Genomic DNA, 9,433 nt, shown 5'->3' with positions numbered 1-9,433 from the left:
CAATGCTTAGGAAACCCACCCAAGCCTGAGGAGGGAGGATTTAGTAGCACCAGAGGATAATAAAGGGGAGGGTTCAAATAAAGAAAAAGACCCTAAATATTGTTCAACAGTAGATTCAACAGCCCTAAAAAATAAAAAAAATCCTGAAGATTGCCAAGTAACAGATTCAACAGGCCCAAAAATAAAAATTGATCAAGTCAGATAAAAACCACCCATCAAAAAAATAACCTTTACCCCTCCTCTCCCCCCATGAATCCTCATGGACTGAGGAAGACACAGACCCAGATGTTAAAACCCAGAATTCAAAAACATTCAAAGATTCCCAGATGATAAAATCCCTCCCCCTTCACCACCAGTGCAACCATCTGTGGCGCCACTCCCCACAGCCATTGAACCGCTCTGTAATCTCAGGGATAATGGGAGTTATTGCCCCCAGGATCCTCAGCCACAATGGCTTCAGGACCCAAAAACCCCACCTGTAGAAGCCTTCCCCGTTAACCTACAAATAACAAGACAATGCCCACCGGCTTGGTACCCCCTCCCAGCAGCAGACTTAAAAAAACTATGCCAAGCTGTCCTCAAGGATGGGCTCTATGCTCCATGGACCAAATCAATACTACAAACCTTTAAAACTACCCTCCTAACCCCCCAGGACTAGAGAGATATCTGTAGATCCACCCTCCCCAGTCTATTATTTGTACAGTGGGAGGCTTTATTTAGAGATGAATGCCTGATGCAGGTTAAAAGGAATGACATACATAATTAACAACTAAGACCACTACAAGGGCAAGATCCACCACCTGGATTCATAGATTGGAATTATGATCAACTGTTCGGTCAGGGCAATTTTTCCACAGGAATCTAGCAGGCTGTAATTCCTGCCGGCTGTTTTGAACAGGTCTGCTTATATGCACTACAGGCCTGGGACCACCTAACCCCCTTGTCCACAGGGCCTGGAGAGACCTCTTCATTAACCTTCCTAAAGCAGAAACCAACTGAAACCCTCCCAGACTTTATACTAAGAGTACAGGCCAGTTTAGATAGAAAAATAACAGACCCTACAGCCAAAGCAATGCTTTTAAACAACCTTGTCTGGGACGGGATGACCCCTGAGAACAGAAAAGCATGCCAGGGACTAAAAAATGAACATTATGACAAATGGATTGTGGCCACCCATGACATTGGAACTGCCACATACCAGGCCTCCTCCCTTGCCCAGGTCTTTGTAGCTGCAACCCAACCCAACTCAAAATCTTTTAAATGTGGAGACCTACCAGACACTGGAAAGAAAATTGCCCAAAAAAATGCTTCGGTCAGCCCCACCCCCCAGTACTATGCTCTGGAGATTTTATGTCAGGGAAACATATCAAGGAACAAAATCAAATAATCAGAACCACAGACTGCCCCCTAGTGGGCTGCCAAAAACCCATAAAAATCATAATACACCCAAATGCTAGCAGATACAAAACTAATGAATGTTTGTTTTCCTTTCCGACAGACAGATCCATCATGCCTCAAGGAAGTTGATACCTATGGGGGCTGCCACTATTTCAATCCCTGTAGGTTGGAACTAGGATTAACGGGGGGATATCAGGATATAACAGGACAGGAAAGACCCATCTACCTAAAGGATAATAAGTATCTCTATGGGAACCATGACTATTCCCTAATATATGTTGCAGATCCGTGGGACGATTGCTGGTGTGTCAGAGTAACAGGAAATTTCTACCCAGGTACATTCTCTAGCTACCCTATGGCTGACTTTAAAATCTCTCGACAGCTTGTACCTGCAGCTAAGCCCATGCTAACTCATCATAATATTATTCTACAGGAAAAACAAAGGACCAGATAAGATCAACTATGTCTTAGAGCCAATACATTCAATATGTTGCTAACTTTCTTCCCTTCACCACCCAGCCTAACACCTCTGTTTCTTTTATGCATCCAGCAATAGACCTTTACTGACAGCAGTACCAGTTAATACCACCCTTCTTTACCCAGAAACAAAGATTTCACCATCTCTCATCTGATGGATATTCCCTTATTTGAACAACTGGCTAACTATCCAATTTGCATTTCCAGCAATCATAAGCCTACTCATTACAAATGTCTCACTAACATTGCTCTCTCCAGAACAGCATGCGTTGTCCCTTCTCTTTTTCTGTGGTACAAAGGAAAAGCCCAACACTGTATTAACTCCTCTTTGTCCACCTTTTGTGTACCTGTGATGATTACTCCCCAGGGGTACCTATTCGAGGAAGAAGAGGCCACCCTACTCCTTCACACCTGCCAGCAGAGAGAAATCTTCATCCCCCTGCTAGTGGGACTTGGGCTCACCCTCTCCCTGGGTGCTGGAGGTGCTGCGACTGCTGCTATTGTACAAACCCATCACCTGGCAGGAGACTTTCAAGACAAGCTTGATCAGGCAATGGCATCCACAACTGACAGCCTTAAGTCTCTCCAATGACAAATGAACTCTCTTGCCGGGGTTGTGCTCCAAAACAGAAGAGCACTAGACCTAATAATTGCTGAACACGGGGGGATGTGTGTAGTATTGGAAGAGGAATGCTGTTTTTTTGGTAAATGAATCAAATGTTGTCAAGACCAATGTTAATACTCTCAAAAAACTTCATAATGATCTATTTTCAAGATTTCAACCCACCGAACAATTAGGTTGGTTTAGTAACCCCTTGCTTTCATGGCTCCTACTCTTTGTTAGCCCCCTGATCATGCTGTGTGTCATTTTGATGCTTGCTCCCTGTTTCATACAGTTTCTTCACCGACAAATTACTACCATTGCAAAAATTACTACCAATCAGGTCATGGTCAATTATCAGACTTTGGATTCTCCCGAGATAGATGAGTTGGCTCTTAAAGCTTGTGATGACACTTCTCCATTATAAAACAAAACAGGGGGAGATGTTGGGAGACCTGCTGCTAAGGTTTCTGTCCACCATGTCTGGATAGCTCTAAGGGGCTTGGCGCTATATGGAAGGACTCCCTTTCTCAGCGGGGGCCTCCTGTTCACTGCCTGACTTATCTGGAAAGTGCCTCCAAGCACGGATGCCTGACCTTATTTGGAACATGACCTTTGACATAGTTACCTGCAATAAAACTGCCCCCAGGTTTTTTTCTACATGATAATTAGGCACTTCCCTATAGCCAGGTGATAGGATCCCCCTACCACATGTAAATAAAGCATACTATGAGCACCCATCAGCTGAAGCTTTGGCTACTGCCTCCACACTATATTTTTCCCTGACCCCCACTGAATAAATGGAGCTGTATCACTGAATCTGACTCCCTGGAAGGTCTTTTTCTCTGTGCTCACTGGCTGTCCTGACCCATTCGTCGCTTCTGTTCCCTTTGTCCTTGTGGATCGGTGGCCAATGGCCCACGAGGGAAGGGAGAGACCCACATGGGTGGGGAAATTTCTTAAAACAAGGCAAAAGTTTGCTGCACCGACTGATAACTCCTTTCACAAAAGATTTCAAGTGATGCTGTTTGATAGCATTTTAGCCACAGTGAACTTTCAAAATTGGGGTCAATTCTTTCAATCTCTGTTGCTTCAAGAAAACTTACATAATAGTCTAAATCCTCAGTTGCCATTTCAACAATATTAGTAGCACCTTTTCCAGGAATAGATTCCATTTTATAGACCACTTCTTTTGTTGATTCCTAAGAAGCAGCTCCTCCTCATTAAAGTTTTATCATGGGAGTACAATAACTCAGTCACATCTTCAAGCTCTACTTCTGCACTGACAATTTGCTCTTTAAATATCTTAGCTAGGTCTTCAGGATAACTTACCATAGCTGTTACATTAGCCCTTGTTGCTTTCCCTTGCTATGCTGTTACAAAAGCAGTTTCTTTATAAATAAATAAATATATATATATATATATATATATTATATGTATTGAGTATATGCCTGCATGTATGTAAGTGTACCCATGTCAGGCAATGCCCATGCAGGTCAGAAGAAGGCAGTGGATTCCACTGGAACTAGAGTTACAGATGGTTGTTAGTCACCATGTGGGTGTTGGGAATCGAACTTGGATCCTCTACAAGAACAGCCAGTGCTCTTAACTGCTGAGCCATCTCTCCAGCCACAAAACTTTCTTTAATCCCCATGAAACACTGAATATTAGCTTCAAACTTTCTTCTGCCATTTCATCACCTCTCTCAGCCCCCATAGAATTAAAGAAACTTAGGGTCTTACTTTGAATTACTCTCTGCTTAAAGGGGATGTTGTGGCTTGCTTGATTTTTCTATCCAGACCACTAATACTTTCTCCATATCAGCACTATAGCTGTTTCTTATTATCTATCTATTCTCTTGAGTAACAATTTCCTTCCAGAAGTTTTCTTTGAATTCAAAATTGGTTGGTTCAGGAGACCTAGCTTTCAGCCTGTGTTGGTTTTGGAATGCCTTCCTCCCTAAGCATTTTTAGCTTTTGATTTAAAGTGAGAGATAAGTGACTCTTCATTTCACTTGAACACTTAGAGGCCATTATAGGACTATTGGCTGAATTCCAATGGAGTTTTGTCTTAGGGGAAGCTGGAGAAGTGGGAGAAAAATAAACTCAACAAATCAAATCAGTGGAATGGTCAAAGCACACTTATCAGTTAAGTTTGAGGCAGAATTAAAAGGGAAAAATAGGGGAACATGGTAAGGGAAAGAAGACTTTTACTTCAGAGTCTGGGAGTCAAGAAATTCAGCACAGTGCTGGTTGGATGGCTCAGCAAGTGAATTCCAGTACAGGTAAAATTTTCTGTGAAGGCTGGCTACAGAGAAACAGTATTCCTTTCATTTATTTTTATGGTATGTGTAAGTGTTTTGCCTACATGTATGTAAGTGCATCCATGTTGTGCAAAGGCTGCAGAGGCCAGAAGAGGATGTCAGATCCCCTGGAATTGGAGCTATGGATGGTTGTTAGTGACCAAGTGGGTTCTGGGACTCAAACCCCGGTCCTCTGGAAGAATAGCAAGTGTTCTTAACCACTGAGCCATCACTCCAGGCCCCAGTATTCCATTTACACAGAAATCTGTCAAATAAGAATGTTAAAATAGCTTTGAGTCAAGCTAGGACCTTAAGCATGGCCTTACTCCTTTCCCAGATTGATGTAAACCTGAAATTTTCTTGGATTCTCACAAACCATATCAAAGCATCCTAACTTCCTGTGCAAATCTTGTGACTTAAGATATTACCTCATCAGCTCTAATTTTACCCAATACATGACAGGAACCACTTCATTATATGCGCTCCTCAGCAGTCTTTCAAATGTAATTTATGAAATCACCAACATGGTATATATGGCTATTGTAAAGACAAACAGGACTCTCTTGAGAAGCCCACACTTAAACTTAGGTGTCTCCTTACCTTTTTCTTGAGCACCTCTATTAACCCGTTTAAAACTATGTTAAAGTCACTAATAAATTCCAACTGTGCTTCATATTAACCCTTCCAGAAATTCTTTCCCGTGGCAAACTCAAGGATCCCAGCTTCACCTGAGTAGATTTTCCTGAAAAGCACTGAGGCTGCTAGGGTAGCAAGCTGGATCCCATGCCTCTGGCTCTTGCCCCACTGCCACTGACAGCTTCAGTGTTACATGGATGCAGTTCATAACACCCCCAAACTGTTACAGTACGAAGAGCAAAAAGAAATCATTGGAACGTAAATCACCATAGCAAATGATGAAAACGTTTAAAATATTTTGCAAGTTACCAACATGTAACAACAAAGTGGACACGTGTTAATGGTGGTACCAAGAGATTCACTAGAGTAAGGGTGGTCACAAATTCTCATTCTTGTAAACAAAAGGCGGTATCTCGTTAAGTGCGAAAAATGAAGTGTACATGTACGAAGTTTCAAATCTTCCAAGTCATATACGGTGCGGTACATTTGTTACCACTGAAAACCATTCACTACTGCGGGTGTGGTGCCTTGAATGGCCTCAGTTCTGAGATCATTAACGGAGGTCACTTGACCCTAAGAGGCCGGAATCCTGCTAGACTCAGGAGTCAGGGAAGGGCCACCTGCGCAGCTGAGAAGTCCCAGCCTCCCAAAATGGCAGACAAGCATCCCTCCAGCCAGCAGAACGCCCAGAGGCGGAACGTCCAATCACCACGGCAACGACGCTCTTGCGTAGCAGCGTGACCGGGTGAAAGTTCAGAGGTGGCGCTCCCGCCCGCTCCGGGCCAGAAAGGTACCGGAGCCCTCGCATCCCCCACTGCCCACGGTGCTCCCGACGCCAGCGCCACTCCTCCCCGCTCCGCCGCTCGGCGTCCCCGGACCGCCGCCGGCAGAGACCGCGGGCTGGGATGGGGCGGGGCGGGGCCGCCCCCGAGCCCGCGCGTGCGCACTGCCCCGGTTGGGAGGTGCGAGCCCTAGTTGATGCTAGCCATGGAAACCCAAGGCTGTTGAGGAGGCCCGACTGGGAGCCACCCGCATCTGCCCGGAGCGCCCAGCACAGTTCTCTAAGTAAGATGCGGTGCCCGGGATACCCTCGCGTCGCCTCTGCCCGCCGCTGACTCCAGGTCTGTTCGTCCCCGACACCTAGGACTTCGTGGCTGCCTCAGTTTACCCGCCTGGGCACAGCTATGCTGTTCTTCCAGCTTTGATCCGAACCGAACCACATCGTTCGTTCTTTAGCACGAAGCTCTCTCGTGGATTATTGCGCTTTTTAAGATGTGAAGTGAGCTCTGTTGATAGAGGTCCAGTGTGGATTTAACTTTACTAAGAAAGAATACATCCCAGCCTGTTGGAGCGTTTTACTTCTGAAAAGTCTTTATGAAATGGAAAACGGCTCTGACCCAGGTTGAGGGATGGGCATGTTACTGTAATAAACTGCCGGCTGAGTCCCTAGAGTAGTCCTGCACTCGTTCTCTACTGTTCTCCCACGGCATTCCCCCTTGGCCCAAATTTGATAACTCTTGACTCCCTGAGTATGAATAGCTTGGCCCTCGCTTTTCCCTCTCTTCACAATCCTCTGTCTTTCGAAGACTTTGTTTAGGTAAATCCAAACAAAGTCCACCCTGTCCAAAGTTATTTATCGTGCCTCAGGATTATCTGCTTCGTACCTCTCATTTTTCACTATTGGGTGTTTTGCTTTTTCGTTAAGTTCCTAGGGCTAGAGAGAACATCTTTCATATTTTATGATATGCCACCCATACCCAGTTCCCAAACATTATTCGTGGCATCCAGTTCAGATACTGTTATTTTACTAATTTCACTGTGTGGAGCACCTGCTAGCCACTTTTGGCCATTTTAAGAGACACCTATTATATTAACTGTTGTAGAAAATACCAGGCAGGGAACCTTTTCCTTTTACAGTTTACATTCCATACAATTCATTCACTTGAAGTGCACAATTCATTGGTTTTTTGGTATATTAAGAGTTGCACAGCCATTACTACACTCAATTTTAGAACAATTTCATTACTTTTGAAAGAAACCTTGTACTTTTAGCAGTTACTCCCTCCCTTCCCCTTTATTCTGCCCTCCTAATTCCAAGCAGCCTCTATCTTCTGCTTCGACAGGTTTAGTCCAGATGTTTCATATAAATAGAACGTTACAATATGATTGTGTGTGTGTGTGTGTGTGTGTGTGTGTGTGTAAGCACATGCATGTGCACTTTTAAGTTCTTTGATCTTAGAGTAATGTTTTCAAAGTTCACCCAAGTTGGAGCCTGTATTCATTACTGTTTGTAATCTAATAATATTGAATTACGTCAATAGGCATTGTTTTCCTTTTTTGCCAGTAATAACATGCTATGAATGTTTTGTATGCATTTTGTGTAGACATGTTTTCATTTTTCTTGGATATAATACCTGGTAATGAAATTGTTGTGTCATATGGCCATTCCCTGTTTCACTTTTTGAAGAACTGCTAGGCTTTTCCAAAACACTGCAGCATTTTACATTCCCAGCAGATGTTTTTAAAGGTTTTAAATGATCTACAACCTTACCAATACTTGTTTTTGCCTGTTGTTTTTATTTCAGCCAGTCAATGGGATTCAAAATGATAACTCATGGTAGGCTTGATTTGTATTTCCCTCATAATTATGACGTGGAACTTCATTTCTTACTACCTGTGCACCATGTATTGTATACCATCTTGTCCCTTGTACTTTTTTTTAAACTTGAGTTGTATTTTCATTATTGAATTGTAAGAATTCCTTCTAACATTTATATGTTCTAAATATAAATCTCATTGTATATGTGATTTGTGAAAAGTTTTCTTCCATCCTATATATTGTTTTCACTTCTTTGATGGTGAGGACCTTCTCCAATACTTTCTTCTCAGGGTATTAGGTGTCAATGCCCTCATGCTAGCTTAGCTATCAAAAGTTCCATTTTTACACTTTGTAGATGCCTTTCAAATCCACCGTTTCTTGAATCCTTTGTACCCTCGTTTTCATTAGACAGCTTGGTATGATTCAAAAACTACTTGACATTGTTCTTAGTTGTCAGTATCTTTCGTTCTGAATTTTCAGTAAAATTATTTGTATCTACTCATTTATGTGAGTGTCAGACACCACTCAAAATCCCTGATTTTGAAAGAAAAGCTTGTCAGCTAATTGAATTTAGAGTGACTGAGATTTGTGAGCAATGGGATGGGTAGGTCAGAATAGGGTTAGATGTGGTATGGCACTCCCGTACATTTATGCTTTGAAGTAATCTTGGGCTGTTTCTTTCCATTTCAGTTTCCATGGGTAATTGAATGCTGTTTGTTTATATTTTGTTCTACATTGGGAAAAGTGAAACAGTGAGATTGACAGCTCATTGTTCTACTTATGCGGCATTACTAGTATCTACAATATATCTGTGAGCTGTCTAGTCTCCCTAGTCAGTTGTTTTGGTTTCTTTCAGGGGAAGGAGGAATAAAAGACTAGGGATTAAACCTAAGGCCTTACACTTACTTGGCAAGTGCTCTACCACTGAATCATGTTCCCAGTGCTCTTTTTTTATTTTCTAAAAATTTGAAACAGGATTTCACTAAGTTGCCCAGGCTGACCTTGAGATCCTCCTGCCTCAGCTTACAGTTTGCAGACCAATTCCTATGGATTTACTGAAAACTCTTACATTCAAATCCCTTCCATATATCTTTAAATTTTTTATTATTATTTTTTTTACTTATTTATTTATTTACTTTGGTCTTTTTGAGACAGGGTCTCCCTGTAGTCCCAGCTGTCCTGGAACTCACTTTGCAGACCAGGCTGGCCTTGGACTCACAGAGATCCTCCTGCCTCTGCCTCCCTAGTGCTGGTACTAAAGGAGTGCACTGCCACACCCAGCATATATCTTTCATTTTAATAAATTTTATAGTTCTAAAGAGATGTAATGCCCTTGCTGTTCCCTTTAAGACTCTTCTCAGGTGCTTGGATAGATCATCTTTTCACTGTGGGTATAAGGGGATACCACACCCTCTCTGTA

At 42.8% G+C, this 9,433-nt stretch overlaps 1 protein-coding gene across 5 annotated transcripts in view; it reads left to right on the top strand.

Moving 5' to 3' along the window:
* Window positions 1-6,157: 6,157 nt before the first annotated feature.
* Window positions 6,158-9,433, top strand: part of Pcnx4 (pecanex 4) — a 41,970-nt gene continuing 38,694 nt past the window's right edge. The window contains exon 1 of one of the 5 annotated variants that reach the window (XM_029566672.1): window positions 6,158-6,204. The gene's annotated coding sequence lies outside the window, so the exon portion shown is untranslated. The other 4 variants (XM_029566673.1, XM_029566674.1, XM_029566671.1 and 1 more) reach the window with 4 other exon arrangements.

This window comes from Nannospalax galili, unplaced genomic scaffold (assembly GCF_000622305.1).
Source record: "Nannospalax galili isolate Female #2095 unplaced genomic scaffold, S.galili_v1.0 scaffold336, whole genome shotgun sequence".
Classification (NCBI taxonomy): domain Eukaryota; kingdom Metazoa; phylum Chordata; class Mammalia; order Rodentia; family Spalacidae; genus Nannospalax; species Nannospalax galili.
Note: the sequence above shows the minus strand (reverse complement) of the source record. Positions and strands in the feature narration are given on the sequence as shown.